At 36.3% G+C, this 24018-nt stretch overlaps 1 pseudogene; it reads right to left on the minus strand.

Annotated features, from left to right (window-relative positions):
• Nucleotides 1-4375: 4375 nt before the first annotated feature.
• Nucleotides 4376-5450, minus strand: LOC137216336 (DNA excision repair protein ERCC-6-like 2; annotated as a pseudogene).
• Between the last annotated feature and the right edge of the window lie 18568 nt (nt 5451-24018).

Consider the following 24018-nt stretch of genomic DNA (forward strand, 5'->3'; position numbering starts at 1 on the left):
AAACAAAAATTAATAATAAATTATAATAATTACTATTTAGTGAATCTTAAGTATTTTACTTTATTCTAAGAATAAGATATGTCAGTACTAATATAAATTTCTTTTGAAAATAAATTCATCAGATCTTTCTAAGCCTGGAAGATATACCATCTATACTAGTGACTCTACCAGTTAACCAGACACTGAGGGGCAGATTAGCTAGTCATATGACACTGAGAACCCATCTGTCACTCAAATATGACAATGTCTTTGGAGCCTATAGTAGATCTCACAGAGATTAGAGAGAAAGATTGAGTTAAACCTGAGAAAATTTTAGAAAAGCCACACTATCCCCAGAGATTCTGTAATGGTGGTTCCGGTGCTGATACAAAGGCCCCAATATGTCAGATGTGCCTGAAGTATTTGAATTTCCTTTGATAATTTTTATAGTGTGGACAGAATTCTTGATTTTATGATGACTTTATGAAGTCTAGAGCATTCTATACTTATGGAAGAGAGGATCAGTGTCTTTACAGGTATTGCATGTAACCCAGCACCAATTTACACCATGCAATAATGAATAATCATTTGAGGCAGTAATTCCAAGTAACACATTTTAATGCCTTTCAATACTTTATTATTATAATGTTCCTCTTGTGTCTTAAAGAAATAGTACTGTCCATGGATATTTCTATTTAAAATATTAATAAAAACAACAACTTTTGTTTTCTCATTTACCCACCTGAATTTGTTCTAAATGAGAATAACTGATTTTAGGTACATGTGAAAAATACTTAGATTGAAGCTGGATTTTATTAAAATTAAAAATTTCTGCTCTGTAAAATATAATGTCAAAAGGATTAGAAGACAAGCCACACATGGGGATAAAATAAAATAAAATAAAACATATAAAGGTATATGTTTGTATCCAAAGTATACAAACTCTTAAAAATTAACTAGAAAATGAACAACTCAATTAAAAATTGGGCAAAATATTAGAACAGACAAGTTACTACAGGAGATATACAGATGAAAAATATTAATGTGAAAAGATGTGCCACATCATCTCATCAAAGATTTGAAAATAAAATGAGATACCACTACACACATATTAAAATGGCCAAAATCTAGAAAAATGACTCCACCAAATGCTGGTGAGGATGTGGAGTTACAGGAACTCTCATACCTTGCTGGTGGGAATGCAAAATGATACAAATACTTTGGAAGACAGTTTAGCAGATTCTTACAAAATTTAACATTCTCTTATCATATGATTCAGCAATCATGATCCTTGGTGTTTACCCAAATGATTGAAAACTTATGCCAATTTTAAAAACCTGTAAATGAATATTTGTAGCATCTTTATTCATAATTGCTAAAACGTGGAACCCATCAAGATGTGCTTCAGTGGGTAAATGGATAAATTGTGGTATATCTAAACAATGGAGTATTATTCAGCACTATAGAGAAATGAGCCATCAAGATATACAAAGACATGGAGGAAAATTAAATGCACAATACTAAGTTAAGAAAGTCAAATTTAAAGGGCTAAATACTGTATGATTCCAACTATAAGACATCCTGGAAAAGAAAAATCTATGGGAAAATAAAAAATCAGTGGTTGCTAGGGGTGGGGAGAGGGATGAATGAATAAGCAAAGCAGAGAAATTTTTAAGGCAGTGAAACTTGTTTTGTATGATATTATAATGGTGGGTAATTATCGTTGTTCTTTTGTCCAAACTCATAGAAGGTACATCAAGTGTGAACTCTAATGAAACTATGGACTTTGACTAATAATGGCATGTCAATGTAGACTCATTAATTGTAAGAAATATACCACTCTGGTATGGTATGTTGATAATAGGGGAGGCTATGTTTGTTGGGGGGGAAAGTGGTATATGCGAACTCTGTGTACTTTCTCTTTCTTAGTTTTGCTATTACCCTGAAGCTTATTCAAATCAAAGTATATTTAGGTGGAGCAAACACAAAATAACTCATGTGCCATTAATAAATATGTTGTTTAATCTCCAAATTTTTGAGGGTTTTCCAGCTCTGTTTACATTATTAGTTTTTAGTTTCATTCCTTTGTGGTATGAGAATGTACATGGTATGATTTTTATTTTTTTAAACTCATTAAAGTGTTTTTGGGCCAATAATGTCATCTAACTTGGTGAATTTTCTATATGACCTTCAGAAGAATATATATTCTGCCATTGTTGAATGGAATGTTCTAAGTGTCAACTTGATCAAGTTGATTGATAGTACTATACAAGTCAGCTATATCCTTACTGATATTCTGTCTGCTTGATATATCAATTACAAAAGGAGGTGTTGAAGTCTCCAACCATAATAGTGGATTTGTCTATATATCCTTTTATTTCTATCAGATTTGGGCTTATGTATTCGGACAGTTTTTCAGTGCATGCACATTTAAGATTTGTATGTTTTCTTGCATATGTGACCTACTTATTATTATGTAATATATCTCTTTATCTTTGGTAATTTTCATTGTACTGAAGTCTACTTTGTTTTAAATTACCATATCTATTCCAGCTTTCTTTTGCTTAGAATTAACATGGTTTACCTTTTCCCAATTCTTCCTTTTAATTTAAGTCTTTAAATTTAATGTATCTTTATGGTACATAACATATAGCTGTGATTTTTTATTTCACACTATCTGTGTATTTTAATAGGTGCATTTAGATCATTCACATTTAAAGTGATTATTAACATTAAATTAATATTTATCATGTTTATGGCTGTTTTCAATTAATGTATTTGCTTTTGTTTATTTTGTACCCTCTTTTTCTGCCTTTCCTAATTAATTTTTTTAATTGAAGTAGAGTCAATTTACAATGTTTTATTAGTTTCAGGTATACAAACATAATGATTAAATATTTTATAGATTATACTTAATTTAAAGTTATTACAAAACAAGAGCTACACTTCCCTGTGTTGTACAATATATTCTTGTTGCTTATCTATTTTATACATTGTAGTTTGTACCTCTCAATCCCATACTCTATCTTGCCCCTCTCTCCTTCCTTCTCCCCATTGGTAACGATTAGTTTGTTCTCTATATATGTGAGTCTGTTTATGTTTTGTTACATACATTTGTTTTATTTTTTAGATTCCACATATAAGTAATAACATAGAGTATTTACCTTTCTCTGTCTGATTTATTTCACTAATCGTAATACTCTAGGTCAATCCACATTGTTGCAAATGGCAGAATTTCATTCCTTTTTATGGCTGAATGTATATACATATATACATATGTATATACATATATACATATGTATATACATATATACATATATACATATGTATATACATATATACATATGTATATATATACAAATATGTATATATGTATATCACATCTTCTTTATCCATTCATATGTTGATAGACACTTAAGTTGTTTACATGTCTTGGCTATTGTAAATAATGCTGCTATGAACATTGGGGTGCATGTATCTTTTTGAATTACTGTTTTCATTTTCTTTGGGTATATACCCAGGAGTGGAATTGCCAGATAATTTGGTAGCTCTATTTTTAGTTTTTTAAGGAACTTCCATATTATTTTCCACAGTGGCTGCCCCACTTTACATTCCCACCAAAAGTGTACAAAGGTTCCCTTTTCTTCACATCCTCACCAATATGTGTTATTTGTAGACTTTTGATTAAAGTCATTCTGAGAGGTGAATTGATATCTCATTGTGGTTTTGATTTGCATTTCTCTAATGGTTAGAGATGCTAAGCATTTTTTCATGTGCCTGTTATCCATCTGTATGTCTTCTTTGGAAAAATGTTTATCAGGTCTTCTGCCCACTTTTTAATTGGGTTGTTTGTTTTTTGGATGTTGAGTTGGATGAGCTGTTTATATATTTTGGATATTAACCCCTTATCGGTCATGTCATTTGCAAATATTTTCTTCCATTCAGTAGGTTTTTCCTTTCATATTGTGGATGGTTTCCGTTGCTGTGAAAAAAAATTGTAAGTTTGAGTCCTATTTGTTTATTTCTGCTTTTATTTCTTTTGCTTTAGGACACATGTGCAAAATACTGCTATGATTTATGTCAAAGGGTGCTCTGTCTATGCTCTTTTCTAGTTTTATGTTTCAGAGCTTACATTTAGGTCTTTAATCCATTTTGAGTTTATTTTTGTATTTGGTGTGAGGAAGTATTCTAATCTTATATTTTACACATAACTATCTGGTTTTCACACCACCAATTATTGACGAGACTGTCTTTTCCCCATTGTATATTCTTTCCTCTTTTGTCATAGATTAATTGACCATAAGTGGTTAGATTTATCTCTGTGTTCTCTATTCTGTTACATTGATTTCTGTTTTTGTGCCATCTTCTGTTTCTAATACTGTTTGATAGACAACTTTCAGCCAGTATCTAGTGCTCTTTTTGTTGCTGTGTGTCTCTGACCATGTTCTACTGGGTCAGAAAACTGCTTCTTGAAATGGATCCTGCTACCTAAAAGTCCTGGCACAACCCAGTCCAGGTTCCAGTGAGGCCAATGTGAACATTACATTTTAAAGCTTTTATAACCTTTGTTACTCTAGCCTTTGGATTCTTGATTCTATGAGCTTCATCTACAATAACAGCTGACCATTCCAAACTGCTAAGTTCATCCAGACACAAGTACAGTATTTCATAAGCCGTTACAGCAATTTCACATTTCCTCTGCTTTACACAAGTCGGTTCATTGTCTTTTTTGTTACCATGTAAAATAGTGATTCTGAAATATCCCCAGGTGTCCAATTCATCCTTCCAGTTGTAGAGGACAGAAAGAGGAGCAACTATTAAGAACATATTTTTTGCTATAAGAGAAGAGGTGCTCCTTTTTCATACTTTGTAGTAAAACCTCTGTCATTTTATTTTCAATATCTTCATGAGTAATCTATTTATGCAAAACTGCCACCAAAAATGAAATACCCTGTACTATTTTTCCAAGTTCCATATCATCACCAAGAATACTCCCTCTTCCTTGGATGAATTGTCCATAGATAAACCGGACTCCTTCCCTTTGGTAGTCTGTCAAATACCCATTAATTGTATAAGGAATAGAGTTTCAATCTTCAGATAAGAGAAAGCAATAGCAGAAGATGGAAATTTTCTGTCTAGGAAGTAAGGTTTTTCCAAATCTTCATCATCAAATATAAAATTCCTGAAGCAATCTTTAACACTTCTTACTTCTTGAAATCTTTTGAGAAGTATTTTCCTTTCTTGAAAATCTGAATATAAGATGATGCAAATGACTTCCTATTTTCATCCACAGTGATAGATTTTATGAAGTTTTATGAAGTGATAGATTTTTATAAAGTTTTTCATTATCTGGAGAAGAGGAAAGACATCTTTCTCCTGGATGCCATGTATTTGCCAGTCGTTTCCACACCTGGTTTCTAGGCAGAAGGATCCGTCTGGCCAGGGGGAGGGGCCTGACAGTTTGGCTGCATTTAGCCCCAGGCCAGGCAGGAGGATGACAAGGAGGAGGCCAGTGGGAGGATGGTGGCCAATACCACTTCCTGCTGCCCTCTATACAGTGCCTCCCCCATGTGGCCCGTTAACATGTGACAGAGGGAACAAAGGAGGGGCCCAAGGCGATGAAGGGAGAAAGGACAGTGGCCAAAGTATGCTGTGGAAGCTGACAAGGCAGCACTCACTTAGTCCTCTAGAGCTCTGCCATGGTGGAGGACAACAGGTGGGCAAGTCAACCCCCTACCCTCCCTTTCAGTGTTGGGCCTCCCTTTACAGCACACTGCAACTTCCCAATTCTGAAATGTTTGTGAGAATTCATCAGTGAAGCCATTGAGCCATGAGCTTTTTGTTGGAAGGTTGTTAATTACTGATTCAATTTTTTACTGGTAATTTGTCTGTTCATATTTTCTATTTCTTCATGATTCAGTTTTGATAGGTTTTATGTTTCTAGGTATTTATTCATTTCTTCCAGACTGTACAATTTGTTGGCATATAATTATTCATAGTAGTCTCCTACAGTCCTTTGTATTTATGTGGTATCAGTTGTAATGTCTCCTCTTTCATATATAATTTTATTTATTTGTCTTCCTTTTTTCTTGGTAATCCAGCTAATAGTTTGTCTATTTTGTTTATGCTTTCAAAAACTAATTCCTAGTGTCATTGATCTTTTCTATTCTCTTTTTGTCTCTAATTTATTTCCACTCTGATGTTTATTTTCTGCCTTCTGTTAATTTTGGACTTAGTTTGTTCCTTTTCTAGTTCCCTGATATGTAAAATTAGGTTTATTTTAGCTCTTTCTTGTTTTTGTTTGTTTGTTTGTTTGTTTTTGGCTTTACAAGCTTTATTTCTCCTTCAATTCAGAGTTTATGATTTGTCTATCACTGATATCTTAAAATTAAGAAGGCACATTCTGTTTTATAATGTTACCAACAATTTAAAAAGAAGATTATTTTTTTAAAGATTTTTAGAAGTTTCATGTAATGTCTGAAACATTTATATTAACATGTTTCCATTAAAATAACCCAAAGAGAGACTTCTGGGAAGATGGCAGAAGAGTAAGTCATGGAGATCACCTTCCTTCCCACAGATACACCAGAAATACATCTACACGTGGAACAACTCCTACAGAACACCTACTGAATGCTGGCAGAAGACCTAAGACCTCCCAAAAGGCAAGAAACACCCCACATACCTGGGTAGGGCAAAAGAAAAAAGAATAAACAGAGACAAAAGGATAGGGACAGGTCCTGCACCAGCGGGAGGGAGCTGTGAAGGAGGAAAAGTGTCCACACACTAGGAAGCCCCTTTGTGGGTGGAGACTGCAGGTGGCGGGGGGGGTGAGCTTCGGAGCCACGGAGGAGAGCACAGCAACAGGGGTGTGGAGGGCAAAGCGGAGAGATTCCAGCACAGAGGATCAGGGTCGACCGGCACTCACCAGCCCGAGAGACTTGTCTGCTACCCCGCTGGAGTGGGCGGGGCTTCGGTCAGAGCCCAGGGAGAGGACTGTGGTTGGCGGCCTGAACACAGCCTGCAGGGGTTTAGTGCGCCACGGCTGGCTGGGAGGGAGTCCGGGGAAAAGTCTGGACCTGCCAAAGAGGCAAGAGACTTTTTCTTCTCTCTTTGTTTCCTGGTGCACAAGGAGAGGGGATTAAGAACGATGCTTAAAGGAGCTCCAGAGATGGACTGCGAGATGCGGCTAAAAGCACGGACCACAGAGACACACATGAGACGCTAAGGCTGCTGCTGCTGCCACCAAGAAACCTGTGTGTGAGCACAGGTCACTATCCACACCCCCCTTCTGGGGAGCCTGTGCAGCCCGCCACTGCCAGGGTTCCGGGATCCAGGGACAACTCCCCCGGGAGAACGCACGGCGCGCCTCAGGCTGGTGCAATGTCACGCTGGCCTCTGCCGCCGCAGGCTCACCCTGCGCTCCGTGACGCTCCCTACCCCTTGGCCTGAGTAAGCCAGAGCCTCCGAATCAGCGGCTCCTTTAACCCTGTCCTGTCTGAGCAAAGAACAGATGCCCTCCAGCGACCTACACGCACAGGTGGGGCCAAATCCAAAGCTGAGACCCTGGGAGCAGTGAGAACAAAGAAGAGAAAGGGAAATCTCTCCCAGCAGCCTCAGAAGCAGCAGATTAAAGCTCCACAATCAATTTGATGTACCCTGCATCTGTGGAATACATGAATAGACAACGAATCATCCCAACTTAAGGAGGTGGACTTTGAGAGCAAGATTTATTATTCTTTCCCCTTTTCCTTTTTTTGTGTGTATGAGTATGCTTCTGTGTGAGATTTTGTCTGTATAGCTTTGCTTCGACCATTTGTCCGAGGGTCCTATCCATCCATCTTTTTTTCCCTTAATAATTACTTTTTTATTTTAATAACTTTATTTTATTGTAATTTATCTTCATTCTTTCTTTCCTTCCTTCCCTCCTCTGGACAACAAATCATCCCAAATTGAAGAGGTGGACTTTGAGAACAAGATTTATGATTTTATCCTCTTTTTCTGAGTGGGTATGTGTATGCTTCTGTGTGAGATTTTGTCTGTATAGCTTTGCTTCCACCATTTTTTCCAGGGTTCTATCCATCCATTTTTTCATTTTTTTCCTCTTAATAATTATTTTTTATTTTAATAAATTTATTATATTTTATCTTACTTTATATTATTTTACTTTAGCTTTTTTCTTTCTATTTTCCTTCCTTCCCTCCTTCCCTCCTTGCACCCTCCCTCCCTCCCTCCTTTCTGTCTTTCTTTATACTTCTACTAATTCTTTCTTTCTACGTTTTCTCCCTTTTCTTCTGAGCCGTGTGGATGAAAGGCTCTTGGTGCTAAAGCCAGGAGTGAGTACTGTGCCTCTGAGGTGGGAGAGCCAAGTTCAGGACACTGGTCCACAAGAGGCCTCACAGCTGCACATAATATCAAAAGGTGAAAATCTCCCAGAGATCTCCATCTCAATGCCAGCACCCAGCTTCACTCAACGACCAGCAAACTACAGTGCTGGACATCCTATGCCAAACAACTAGCAAGAGAGGAACACAACCACACCCATTAGCAGAGAGGCTGCCCAAAATCATAATAAGTCTACAGACACCCCAAAACACACCACCAGACATGGACATGTCCACCAGAAAGACAAGATCCAGACTCATCCACCAGAACACAAGCACTAGTCCCCTCCATAAGGAAGCCTACACAACCCACTGAACCAACCTTAGCAACTGGGGACAGACAGCAAAAACAACAGGAACTATGAACCTTCAGCCTGCAAAAAGGAGACCACAAACACAGTAAGGTAAGCAAAATGAAAAGACAGAAAAACACACAGCAGATGAAGGAGAAAGATAAAAACCCACCAGAACTAACAAATGAAGAGGAAATAGGCAGTCTACCTGAAAAAGAATTCAGAATAATGATTGTAAAGATGATACAAAATCTTGGAACTAGAACAGCAAAATGCAAGAAACATTTAACAAGGACCTAGAAGAACTAAAGATGAAACAAACAATGATGAACAACACAATAAATGAAATGAAAAATACTCTAGATGAGATCAATAGCAGAATAACCGAAGCAGAAGAATGGATAAGTGACCTGGAAGATAAAAGAGTGGAAATAACTACTGCAGAGCAGAATAAAGAAAAAAGAATGAAAAGAACTGAGGACAGTCTCAGAGACCTCTGGGACAACATTAAACGCACCAACGTTCAAATTATAGTGGTTTCAGAAGAAGAAGAGAAAAAGAAAGGGACTGAGAAAATATTTGAAAATATTTGAAGAGATTATAGTTGAAAACTTCCCTAATATGGGAAAGGAAATAGTTAATCCAGTCCAGGAAGCACAGAGAGTCCCATACAGGATAAATCCAAGGAGAAACATGCCAAGACACATATTAATCAAACTGTCAAAAATTAAATACAAAGAAAACATATTAAAAGCAGCAAGGGAAAAACAAATAACACACGAGGGAATCCCCATAAGGTTAACAGCTGATCTTTCAGCAGAAACTCTGCAAGCCAGAAGGGAGTGGCAGGACATATTGAAAGTGATGAAGGAAAAAAACCTGCAACCAAGATGACTGTAACCAGCAAGGATCTCATTCAGATTTGATGGAGAAATTAAAACCTTTACATACAAGGAAAAGCTGACAGAGTTCAGCACCACCAAACCAGCTCTACAACAACTGCTAAAGGAACTTCTCTAGGCAAGAAACACAAGAGAAGGAAAAGACCTACAATAACGAACCCAAAACAATTAAGAAAATGGGAATGGGAACATATGTATCGATAATTACCTTAAATGTAAATGGACTAAATGCTCCGACCAAAAGACACAGACTGGCTGAATGGATACAAAAACAATATGCATAACTTTGCTGTCTACAAGAGACCAAATTCAGACCTAGAGACACATACAGACTGAAAGTGAGGGGATGTAAAAAGGTATTTCATGCAAAATGAAACCAAAAGAAAGCTGGACTAGCAATTCTCATATCAGACAAAATAGACTTTAAAATAAAGACTATTAGAAGAGACAAAGAAGGACACTACATAATGATCAAGGGATCAATCCAAGAAGAAGATATAACAATTGTAAATATTTATGCACCCAACATAGGAGCACCTCAATACATAAGGGAAATACTAACAGCCATAAAGGGGAAATTGACAGTAACACATTCATAGTAGGAGACTTTAACACCCCACTTTCACCAATGGACAGTTCATCCAAAATGAAAATAAATAAGGAAACCCAAGCTTTAAATAATACATTAAACAAGATGGACTTAATTGATATATATAGGACATTCCATCCAAAAACAACAGAATACACATTTTTCTCAAGTGCTCATGGAACATTCTCCAGGATAGATGATATCTTGGGTCACAAATCAAGCCTTGGTAAATTTAAGAAAATTGAAATTGTATCAAGTATCTTTTCCGACCACAATGCTATGACACTAGATATCAATTACAGGAAATGATTTGTAAAAAATACAAACACATGGAGGCTAAACAATACAGTACTTAATAAGAAGTGATTACTGAAGAAATCAAAGAGGAAATAAAAAAATACCTAGAAACAAATGACAATGGAGACATGACGACTCAAAATCTATGGGATGCAGCAAAAGCAGTTCTAAGAGGGAAGTTTATAGCAATAAAATCCTACCTTAAGAAACCGGAAACACCTCGAATAAACAACCTAATCTTGCACCTAAAGCAAATAGAGAAAGAAGAACAACAACAAAAAAAAGAGATAGCAGAAGGAAAGAAATCATAAAAATCAGATCAGAAATAAATGAAAAAGAAATGAAAGAAACAATAGTAAAGATCAATGAAACTAAAAGCTGGTTCTTTGAGAAGATAAACAAAATTGATAAACCATTAGCCAGACTCATCAAGAAAAAAAAGGAGAAGACTGAAATCAATAGAATTAGAAATGAAAAAGGAGAAGTAATAGCTGACACTGCAGAAATACGAAAGATCATGAGAGTTTACTACAGCACTCTATGCCAATAAAATGGACAACCTGGAAGAAATAGACAAATTCTTAGAAAGGCACAACCTGCCAAGACTGAATCAGGAAGAAATAGAAAATATGAACAGACCAATCACAAGCACTGAAATTGAAACTGTGATTAAAAATCTTCCAACAAACAAAAGCCCAGGACCAAATGTCTTCACAGGCGAATTCTATCAAACATTTAGAGAAGAGCTAACACCTATCCTTCTCAAACTCTTTCAAAATACAGCAGAGGGAGTAACCCTCCCTTACTCATTCTACGAGGCCACCATCACCCTAATACCAAAACCAGACAAGGATGTCACCAAGAAACAAAACTACAGGCCAATATCACTGATGAACATAGATGCAAAAATCCTCAACAAAATACTAGCTAACAGAATCCAACAGCACATTAAACAGATCATACACCATGATCATGTGGGGTTTATTCCAAGAATGCAACGATTCTTCAATATATGCAAATTAATCAAAGTGATACACCATATTAACAAATTGAAGGAGAAAAACCATATGATCATCTCAATAGATGCAGAGAAAACTTTTGACAAAATTCAACACCCATTTATGATAAAAACCCTGCAGAAAGTAGGCATAGAGGGAACTTTCCTCAACATAATAAAGGCCATATATGACAAACCCGCAGCCAACATTGTCCTCAATGGTGAAAAACTGACATCATTTCCACTAAGATCAGGAAGAAGACAAGGTTGCCCACTCTCAACACTCTTATTCAACATAGTTTTGGAAGTTTTAGCCACAGCAATCAGAGAAGAAAAGGAAATAAAAGGAATACAAATCAGAAAAGAAGAAGTAAAGCTGTCACTATTTACAGATGACATGATACTATATATAGGGAATCCTAAAGATGATACCAGAAAACTACTACAGCTAATCAATTAATTTGGTAAAGTAGCAGGATACAAAATTAATGCACAGAAATCTCTGGCATTCCTATAAAATAATGATGAAAAATCTGAAAGTGAAATCAAGAAAACACTCCCATTTACCATTGCAACAAAAAGAATAAAATATCTAGGAATAAACCTACCTAAGGAGACAAAAGACTTGTATGCAGAAAATTAAAAGACACTGATGAAAGAAATTAAACATGATACAAATAGATGGAGATATATACCATGTTCTTGGATTGGAAGAATCAACATTGTGAAAACGACTCTACTACTCAAAGCAATCTACAGATTCAATGCAATCCCTATCAAACTACCACTGGCATTTTTCACAGAACTAGAAGAAAAAATTTCACAATTTGTATGGAAACACAAAAGACCCCGAATAGCCAAAGCAATCTTGAGAACGAAAAACAGAGCTGGAGGAATCAGGCTCCATGACTTCAGACTATACTACAGAGCTGCAGTAATCAAGACGGTATGGTACTGGCACAAAAACAGAAAGATAGATCAATGGAACAGGATAGAAAACCCAGAGATAAACCCACGCACATACGGTCACCTTATCTTTGATAAAGGAGGCAGGAATGCACAGTGGAGAAAGGACAGCCTCTTCAATAAGTGGTACTGGGAAAACTGGATAGGTACATGTACAAGTATGAGATTAGATCACACCCTAACACCATACACAAAAATAAGCTCAAAATGGATTAAAGAACTAAATATAAGGCCAGAAACTATCAAACTCTTAGAGGAAAACATAGGCAGGACCCTCTATGACATAAATCACAGCAAGGTCCTTTTTGACCCACCTCCTAGAGAAATGGAAATAAAAACAAAAATAAACAAATGGGACCTAATGAAACTTCAAAGCTTTTGCACAACAAAGGAAACCATAAACAAGACAAAAAGACAACCCTCAGAATGTGAGAATATATTTGCAAATGAAACAACTGAGGAAGGATTAATCTCCAAAATTTATAAGCAGCTCACACAGCTTAATAACAAAAAAGCAAACAACCCAATCCAAAAATGGGCAGAAGACCGAAATAGACATTCCTCCAAAGAGGATATACAGAGTGCCAACAAACACATGAAAGAATGCTCAACATCACTAATCATTAGAGAAATGCAAATCAAAACTACAATGAGATATCATCTCACAACAGTCAGAATGGCCATCATCAAAAAATCTAGAAACAATAAATGCTGGAGAGGGTGTGGAGAAAAGGGAACCATCTTACACTGTTGGTGGGAATGTAAATTGATACAGCCACTATGGAAAACAGTATGGAGGTTCCTTAAAAAACTACAAATAGAACTACCATATGACCCAGCAATCCCACTACTGGGCATATACCCTGAGAAAACCATAATTCTAAAAGAGTCATGTACCAAAATGTTCATTGCAGCTCTATTTACAATAGCCCAGAGATGGAAACAACCTAAGTGTCCATCATTGGATGAATGGATAAAGAAGATGTGGCACATATATACAATGGAATATTACTCAGCCATAAAAAGAGGCAAAATTGAGCTATTTGTAATGACGTGGATAGACCTAGATTCTGTCATACAGAGTGAAGTAAGTCAGAAAGAGAGAGACAATTACCGTATGCTAACACATATATATGGAATTTAAGAAAAAAATATGTCATGAAGAACCTAGGGGTGAAACAGTCATAAAGACACAGACTTACTAGAGAATGGACTTGAGGATATGGGGAGGGGGAATGGTACACTGTGCCAAAGTGAGAGAGGCATGGACATATATACACTACCAAAGATAATGTAGATAGCTAGTGGGAAGCAACCACATAGCACAGGGATATCGGCTCAGTGCTTTGTGACCGCCTGGAGGGGTGGGATAGGGAGCGTGGGAGGGAGGGAGATGCAAGGGGAAAGAGATATGGGAACATATGTATATATATATATAACTGATTCATTTTGTTGTGAAGTTGAAACTCACATATCATTGTAAAGCAATTATACTCCAAGAAAGATGTTAAAATGAAAAAAAAAAAAAAAAAGAAAAGGAAAACAAAACTGTTTATGTGATATAACTACCCAAGGGCAAAAAATAATAATAATAACCCAAAGAAAGTTTAGTATTAGTTGTTTTTTGTTTGTTTGTTTGTTTTTATACTGCAGGTTCTTATTAGTCATCAATTGTATACACATCAGTGTATACATGACAATCCCAATCGCCCAATTCATCACACCACCATCCCCACCCTACCTCAGTTTTCCCCCCTTGGTGTCCATACATTTGTTCTCTACATCTGTGTCTCAACTTCTGCCCAGCAAACCAGTTCATACGTAACATTTTTCTAGGTTCCACATACATGCGTTAATATACAATATTTGTTTTCTCTTTCTTACTTCACTCTGTATGCCAGTCTCTAGATCCATCCAGGTCTCAACAACTGATCCAATTTCGTTCCTTTCTATGGCTGAGTAATATTCCATTGTATATATGTACCACAACTTCTTTATCCATTCCTCTGTCAATGGGCATTTAGGTTGCTTCCATGACCTGGCTATTGTAAACAGTGCTTCAATGAACATTGTGGTGCATGTGTCTTTTTGAATTATTGTTTTCTCTGGGTATATGCCCAGTAGTGGGATTGCTGGATCATATGGTAATTCTATTTTTAGTTTTTTAAGGAACCTCCATAGTGTTCTCCACAGGGGCTGTATCAATTTACATTCCCACCATGAGTGCAAAAGGGCTGCCTTTTCTTCACACCCTCTCCAGCATTTGTTGTTTGTAGATTTTCTGATGATGCCCATTCTAAATGGTATGAGGAGATACCTCATTGTAGTTTTGTTTTGCATTTCTCTAATAATTAGTGATGTTGAGCAGCTTTTCATGTGCTTCTTGGCCATCTGTATGTCTTCTTTGGAGAGATGTCTATTTAAGTCTTCTGCCTATTTTTGGATTGGGTTGTTTGTTTCTTTAATATTGAGCTGCATGAGCTTTTTATATATTTTGGAGGTTAATCCTTTGTCTGTTGATTTATTTGCAAATATTTTCTCCCATTCTGAGGGTTGTCTTTTTGTCTTGTTTATGGTTTCCTTTGTTGTGCAAAAGCTTTGAAGTTTCATTAGGTCCCATTTGTTTAGTTTTGTTTTTATTTCCATTACTCTAGGAGGTGGATCTAAAAAGATCTTGCTGTGATTTATGTCAAAGAGTGTTCTTCCTATGTTTTCCTCTAAGAGTTTTATAATGTCTGGTCTTACATTTAGGTCTTTAATCCATTTTGAGTTTATTTTTATGTATGGTGTTAAGGAGTGTTCTAATTTCATTCTTTTACATGTAGCTGTCCAGTTTTCCCAGCACCACTTATTGAAGAGACTGGCTTTTCTCCATTGTATATCTTTGCTTCCTTTGTCATAGATTAGGTGACCATAAGTGTGTGAGTTTATCTCTGGGCTTTCTATCTTGTTCCATTGATCTATGTTTCTGTTTTTGTGTCAGTACCATATTGTCTTGATTACTGTAGCTTTGTAGTATAGTCTGAAGTCAGGGAGTCTTATTCCTCCAGCTCAGTTTCTTTCCCTCAAGACTACTTTGGCTATTTGGGGTCTTTTGTGTCTCCATACAAATTTTAAGATGATTTGTTCTAGTTCTGTAAAAACTGCCATTGGCAATTTGGTAGGAATTGCATTGAATATGTAGATTGCTTTGGGTAGTATAGTCATTTTCACAATATTGATTCTACCAATCCAAGAACATGGTATATCTCTCCATCTGTTGGTATCATCTTTAATTTCTTTCGTCAGTGTCTTATAGTTTTCTGCATACAGGTCTTTGTTTCCTTAGGTAGGTTTACATTTGTTTGTTTTTAATTTTGGCATTTATCACAATGAACTTGCCTCTTATAGCTGCTCTGTGGTGTTCCATATTTTTTGGTGTATTGTGTTTCATCTTCATTTCTCTCAAGATACATTTTTAAAATTTATTTAATTTTTATTTATTTATTTTTGGCTGTGTTGGGTCTTTGTTGCTGCACACAGGCTTTTTGTAGTTGCAGCGAGCGGGGGACTACTCTTCATTGTGGTGTACGGGCTTCTCATTGCAGTGGCTTCTCTTGCTGTGGAGCATGGGCTCTAGGCACACGAGCTTCAGTAGTTTTGGCATGCAGGCTTCGTATTTGTGGCTCACGGGCTCTAGAGCTCAGGCTCAGTAGTTGTGGTGCACAGGCTTAGTTGCTCTGCAGCATGTGGTATCTTTTCATACCAGGGATCGAACTGGTGTCCCCTGCATTGGCAGGTGGATTCTTAACCACTGTGCCACCAGTGAAGTCTCTCAAAATATTTTAAATTTCTCTCTTGATTTATTATTTGACACATTTGTTGCTCAGGAGCATGTTTAATATACATATATGTTTATATGTATAAATGTTTATATGTTTACATTTATGTAAATTTTCCAGTTCTTCCTATATATCTGGATGTCTGTTTTTTACCCCAGGTTAGGAAGTTTTAGCCATTATTTCTTCGATTAAGCTTTCTGCTGCTTTCTCTCTCTGTGTCTCTTACACTGCATATATTGGTTCCTTTCATGAGTCCTATAAATCCCTTAAGCTATCTTCACTACTTTTCCTCATCTACTTATTTACTTCATTTTTTTCTCATTTCTTTCCCCATTTGAATGGATTCCACTGCCCTGTCTTCAATTTCACTGATCTTTGCCTCTGCCACATCTAGTCTGATGTTTAACCCCTCCACTGAATTTTTCAATTCAGTGATTTGTGTTTAGTACATTTTAATATTTTCTATCTGTTGAAACTCTCACTCTGTTTGTGCATTATTCTCCTGATCTTGGTTAGAAGCTTTATGACACTTATTGTGAACTTTCTATCAAGTAAATAAATTATCTCAATTTCATTGGGGCATGATTCTGGAGTTTTGTTGTTCTTTTATTTATTTTTATTTTTAATAATTTTTATTGGAGTATAGTTGCTTTACAATGTTGTGTTAGTTTCTACAGTACAGCAAAGTGAATCAGCTATACATATACATAAATCCCCTCTTTTTTGGATCTCCTTCCCATTTAAGTCACCACAGAGCACTGAGTAGGGTTCCCTGTGCTACACCGTAGGTTCTCATTAGCTATCTATTTTATACATATATCAATAGTGTATATATGTCAATCCCAATCTCCCAGTTCATCACGTCCCCCCTTTCCTCCTTGGTATCTATACATTTGTTCTCTACATCTGTGTCTCTATTTCTGTTTTGCAGATAAGATCATCTATACCATTTTTCTAGATTCCACATATGAGTTAATACATGATATTTGTTTTTCTCTTTCTGACTTACTTCACTCTGTATGATAGTCTCTAGGTCCATCCATGTCTCCACAAATGACCCAATTTCATTCCCTTTTATGGCCAAGTAATATTCCATTGTATATATATATATATATATATATATATATATATATATATATATATATATATATATATACACACCACATCTTCTTTATCCATTCATCTGTTGATGGACATTTAGGTTGCTTCCATGTCCAGGCTATTGTAAATAGTGCTGCAATGAATATTGGGGTGCATGTGTCTTTTTGAATTATGGTTTTATCAGGGTATATGCCCAGTATTAGGATTGCTGGGTCATACAGTATTTCTATTTTTAGTTTCTAAGGAACCTCCATACTGGTCTCCATAGCAGCCATATCAATGAAAGAATTCAAAGATGACACAAACAGATGGAGAGATGTACCACGTTCTTGGATTGCAAGGGTTAATATTGTGAAAATGAGTATACTACCTAAAGTAATCTACAAACTCAATGCAATCCCTAACAAATTACCAATGGCATTTTTCACAGAACTAGAACAACATATTTTACAGTTTGTCTGGAAACACAAAAGACCCCGAATAGCCAAAGCAATCTTGAGAAAGAATAACCAAGCTGGAGGAATCAGGTTCCCTGACTTCAGACTATACTACTATAGTAATTAAGCTATAGTAATTAAGGCAGTATGGTACTTGCACAAAAACATAAATATAGATCAATGGAACAGGATAGAAAGCCCTGAGATTAACCATCGCACCTATGGTCACCTAATCTATGACAAAGGAGGCAAGAATATACAATGGATAAAGACAACTTCTTCGATAAGTGGTGCTGGGAAAACTGGACAGTTACATGTAAAATAATGAAATTAGAACACTCCCTAAAACCATACACGAAAATAAACTCAAAATGGATTACTGACATAAATGTAAGGCCAGACACTATAAATCTCTTAGAGAAAAACATGGGAAGAACACACTTTGACATAAATCGCAGCAAGATCTTTTTTGACCCACCTCCTAAAGTAATGAAAATACAAACAAAAAGAAACAAATGGAACCTAATGAAACTTAAGAGCTTTTGCACAACAAGGGAAACCATAAACAAGATGAAAAGACAACCCTCAGAATGGGAGAAACTATTTGCAAATGAAACAAATGACAAAGTATTAATCTCCAAAATATAAAAACAGCTCATGCAGCTGAATATCAAAAAAACAAACAACCCAATTCAAAAATGGGCAGAAGACCTAAATAGACATTTCCCCAAAGAAGACATACAGATGGCCAAAAGGCACATGAAAAGATCCTCAATGTCACTAATTATTAGAGAAATGCCAATCAAAACTACAATGAGGTATGACCTCACCTCACACCTGTCAGAATGGCCATCATCAAAAAATATACAAGCAATAAATTCTGGAGAAGGTGTAGAGAAAAACGTACTCTCTTGCACTGTTGGTGGTGTTGTTCTTTTATTTGGAACATATTCTATTTCTTTATTTTTACTCTGTGTGTTGGTTTCTGTTCATTAGGTAAAACAGCCACCTCTCCCAGTATTGAGTGGTCTTGTGTAGGAGATGGACCTCCTCGATCAGCCTACCAAACTCCTGATTTTGTCTCAGACCTTTGATTGTTCAAGCCACCTTCTTTGTTCTTAGTGTCTACCAGTAGTTGAGGGTGGCCCGAGACCTGCTAGTGTTCCAAAGAGGAGGATCACATTCAACACCTAGATAGGAAGTTGGATCCTCAGGCAACAGCTGGGAAAGTATGTGGTTAAGCCCCTTCCAGGGAGAAATGGGGAGATGGACATCTTTGCTTATTGTTTGTATGCTAGACCTGGAAATACAACCATGGGGGAGGTGCTTCTGCATCCATTAAGAAATGCTTCTTTTTTGCTACAGTCCTGTGGGACTCATGAGTCCACGCTCCATTGTCTATCTGAGCCAGATGATCCGAGGGCCAGTCCCTCAGGTAGCAGCCACAAAAATTGGGACACCATATGTGTCAGTTCCTTTCAGGGGAATACTGGCAACTTGGAAAGTGTTTGAGGGAGATGGTGAGAGAAATGTCCATCAGCTTACCCTGTCTCTGGGGAGGATCAATGCCAGACTTTAGATGTGTGCTAAATTAGAAGCTTGACCCTCAGGCAGCAGTTTTTAGAGTGTGAAGGTGGACCCCTTTCAAGAAAAGACTGGGAGATGGTCATTTTTGCCTGCTTCTTCTGTGCAGACCTCAGAGGGGAAATAGCTGGTTAAGAATTCCATTGTTTGCTACAGTTCTGTGGGACTCATGAATGGAAGTCTTCTTGGCTAACAGAGCCAGGTAATCCAGGGATTTGTCCTTAGGCAGCAGAGCAAAATCAGGGTGCATACATGCATACAAGCTTCTTTCTGGAAGATACTGGTGACTTGGAGTCGGCTACGTAGAGATGGCCTGGTGACTGCCAATTTCCCTGGTTTCTGGGGAAGAGTGCATCTAGTCCCTAGATGTGTGCTAAATTAGAAATCTGGCTTTCATTCAGCAGCTTTCAGAGTATGCAGATGGACCCCTTTCAAGGAAAGATTGGGAAAGGGGAATTTCTACTTGCTCCCTCTGCACTGCACCCTGAGGAGATAGCCATGGGGGTGCTTGCCACCCATTAACAACTACTGTTATAGTCTTGTGAGTTTCCTGAATACAAGCCTCATTGGCTTTCAGAGCTAGGTGTTTTGGGGGCTCATCCTTTAAGCAGGGGTCTAAAAATTTGGGACACTAGATGTGTGGTACAAACCCTTTTCTCCTCAGGGAGAAGCTAGGAGTTGGAGCTCCCTCTGGATTGTGTGGAACGGTGCCAGTGTGGGGTTTATCTTGAGAGTGTTCCTCAATCTTTTCTACCCATTTTGATGTGAGTTTTTCTTTTGATGTGGGTTTTTCTGATTTGCCTGTTGTGTAGTAGTTGCTCAGTTCACTTCAGGATTTCTTTCAGAGGTAATTGTTGTGTGTAGATCTACAGTTGTTATGGCCATGGAGGAGGGGAGTTCAGGAGCCTCCTGTGTTGCCATCTTGGTCTACTCCTCTCCTGTAGCCTTGTTTGATTTAAATTCAATTTTGTTTAATACTTGTTTAGCACTCCCCTTTCTATTTTCCTTACGATTTGCATGGAATATCTTTCTCCATCATTTCACTTTCAATCTATTTGTGTCTTTGGAACTACAGTGAGTTTTTTGTAGACAACATAGAGTTGGTTTATTTTATTTTTAATCCATTTTGTCAATCTCCATCTTTTGACTGGAAAGTTTAATTCATTTACCTGCAAAGTATTTACTCAAAAGTAGAGACTTCAGTAATTTTGCTATTTGTTTTGTATGTGCCTTATAATTTTTTTGTCCCTCATTTTCTGCATTATTGTCTTTTGTTGTTAGTTGACTTTTTTGTACTGAAACATTTAAATTTCCTTCCCATTTCGTTTTTGTGTATTCTGTAGCTGTTTTCTTTTTGGTTACCATGGTGATAACATTTAACATCCTTAAGTTATAAAACTGAACTTAATTTTTTAGCAGCTTAACTTCGATAACATACAAAAACACTGCTTCTACCTATATAGCTCCATCTCCACTCTCTTTTAACTATTAATGACACAAAATTATGTCTTCATACATTGTCCAAAATGTAGACTAGTAATTACTTTTATGCATTAGTCTCTTAAATCAAGTAGAAAACAAAAAGAGGGAGTTTCAAATCAAAGTACAATAATTGTAGTTTTTATAATTTTCTATGTATTTACCTTTACCAAATTTCTTCATGTCTTCATACATGTAGTCTCCTGTTATTTCAACTGGAAGGACTCCCTTAAGCATTTTTTGCAGGGTTGGTCCGGTGATAATGAACTCCTTCAGCTTTTGTTTATCTGAAACGTCTAATTGTTACCTCATTTTTGAAGGACAATCTTTCCAGATCAAAGATTCTTCTCTGATATCACTCTATTAGGGAGCTGTAGGAGTGCCTTTTTTCTGCATCTATTGGCATTTCTGAGTTCCAGCCTTCTTAAACTCCAAATCTTGGATATAAGAGGCAAAAAGAAATCCAAGAACTGACCACCATGTCTTTCTTTAGGTTTTAAAATCCCCAGCCAGTCTTTCTACTTCTCACCATTTTTTAAAGTTTCCTTATGTTTGTTTTATATAATGTCTGTAGTATATTTGTGCTTACCAAAATGACGAAGGTAAAGTATGTCTAATGTATCTTCCTAGAAGCATTAAAAAACTCTATTGAGATTTTCATATGTTATTTGTCCTTTTATTCTATTAATCTGGTAACTGACATTTATTGATTTTTCCCCCCTTGCGGTACGCAGGCCTCTCACTGCCATGGCCTCTCCCATTGCGGATCACAGGCTCTGGACGTGCAGGCTCAGTGGCCATGGCTAACGGGCCCAGCCGCTCTGTGGCATGTGGGATTCTTCTGGACCGGGGCACGAACCCGCGTCCCCCGCATCGACAGGCGGACTCTCAACCACTGTGCCACCAGGGAAGCCCCCTTTATTGATTTTTTAAGTGTTAAACTATTTGGCATTACTTGAATAAACTTTATGTAGTTTTATATTAGTATCATTTTAATATATTTTGTATTCAATATTCTAATATTTTGTTATAGATGTTTTAATCTCTATTCTAGGCATACATTTCTTGTTTTCTGAAAATCTCCTTGGCATGTTTTGGTATCTGGGATATTTTGACCTCTTAAAAATTAGAAAAATGCTCTCTCCTTTTTACTATTTTGTGGAGGAATTTATATATGAATACTGTAATTTTGTTCTTAAAAAATCAAAATAATTTTATGATTTAACCTCTGGATTTGAAATTTACAGTGTAAGAATGCTTTTAATAATGGAAATAATTACTTTTAGTAAATATGGGACTTTTGAGATTCTCTGTATTTTTATCAGCTTTAGTAAGTTTTATTTTTTTTAATTGTTCATAATATCTTATTGAAATTTGTAGGATCTGTGGTTATGTCTTATTTCATTTATTATATTTGTACAATAATTTGTAACTCTTTTAAAGAATATTTATGACTTTTAATTTTATATGCCTTGTGTTAGTGTTCTTTTGCTGTCTGTTATGTACTGAGTGTTTGATTTCCTGCCCCAAAATCATATGTTGAAGTATTAACCCCCAATGTGCCTGTCTTTGGAGATGGGGCTTCTAAGGAAGCAATTAAGATTAAATGAGATCATAAGAGTAGGGCCCTGATAAAATAAGATTAGTGCCCTTGTAAGAAGAGGCACCAGGGAGCTTGCTCTCTCTCTCACAAGCACAAAGAGGTCATGTGAGCACACAATGAGAAGGCAGCTATCTAGAAGCCAGAAAGAGCCCTCACAAGAAATTAAACCCTGCTGGACTTTGATCTTGGACTTTCTAGCCTTCAGAGCTGTGAGAAAAATAATTTCTTTTGTTTAAGCCATGCAGTCTGTGATATTTTGTTACAGTAGCCTGGACAGACTAAGACACTGTCATAAAATTAATACAAAGATAGCAGCTTAAAAAAGCATAAATTTATTATTTCACATTTTTTTAGATCTGAAGTCTGGGTGGATTTTAATGTTTTTTGTTTGTTTGTTTGTTTCTTTTTTTTACTCCTTATCTCACATGGCTAAAATCAGGGATAGAGGATCCTTTTCATATACCAGTAGCAATAAAAAAAATACTCATATATATCTTAGTGTAAAGAGGGTATTACACTGTAAAAAATACCTGAATAAGTGAGAACAGCTTTGTAATTAGGATTTGAGCAGGGGCTGGATGATTTTTAAGGACTATATTAAAAAATGTCTAAATTCCTTTGAGCAGATTGTTTGTCAGACTGTTTTTCAAGTTGGTTCTACTATTATACATTCTTACTAGAAATATATGAGGATTTTAATTGGCCCTGTATGATTTTCATGATATATTTAAAGTATGGCTCTGTAGTTTCTGAAACCTGCTGGATCTCATTGGCTCCTTCACTTTAAGGCTTTGTCTTAGAAGGGAGATTTTGTTGGTTAGTTTTGATTGTTCACATGGCCTTCCTGCTCCATTACCTAACTGCAGTTTCTTTGCAGTCACCTCTGAATTTCCTGTGTAATGAAGTTTCTATGTATGTGAAGAAGTAAAAACCAAACAAAAAAGAACTCCAAATTTTAAAAAGCGCACACACAATAAACTTTGTAAACACTAATCACTTATCAATTCTCTATAGGGGAACTAGGTTATGTTTCTGATATGTAATAATTGGGCATTATAGAAAGACCAATGAAATATACATTAAAGTATATATCTGAAAAATAGTTTTATTATCCATGTGACAATAAACATGCAACATTTATGCTACCTTTTTTAAAAAAAGGGAAATCCTTTATTCATTACATTTTAATAAAGTATGCATCATTATTAAAACATTGTGTGAACATGAGATGACATTTTTCAAGGCTTTGTCTTTTGACATAGTGCAATACATTTACTTAAACTTCTTTGGAAAAATTTAATTTGATACTGACCCTATAACAAAATATAAAATATGTGATATAGGCAATTTAAAGTTACACACAAAAGAGGAAAAGAGACTGCTCACTAAGATTTCAGAACAGTAGCCTTCAAGTTATTAAAATATTTATATTAATAAATGTGTAATGATATCTACAATTGTGAAGTAGGGAGTATGTCTTTTATCCATTTGGAAAGTTTTATTTAGAAAGATTTAGATGCATAGAGTATTAATGTTTGTGGTTGTGGAAGTAGTTAAGGATTTTATCATAGAGACTACTTTTCATA

The sequence above is a fragment of the Pseudorca crassidens genome, chromosome X, assembly GCF_039906515.1.
Source record: "Pseudorca crassidens isolate mPseCra1 chromosome X, mPseCra1.hap1, whole genome shotgun sequence".
In the NCBI taxonomy this organism is placed as follows: Eukaryota; Metazoa; Chordata; class Mammalia; order Artiodactyla; family Delphinidae; genus Pseudorca; species Pseudorca crassidens.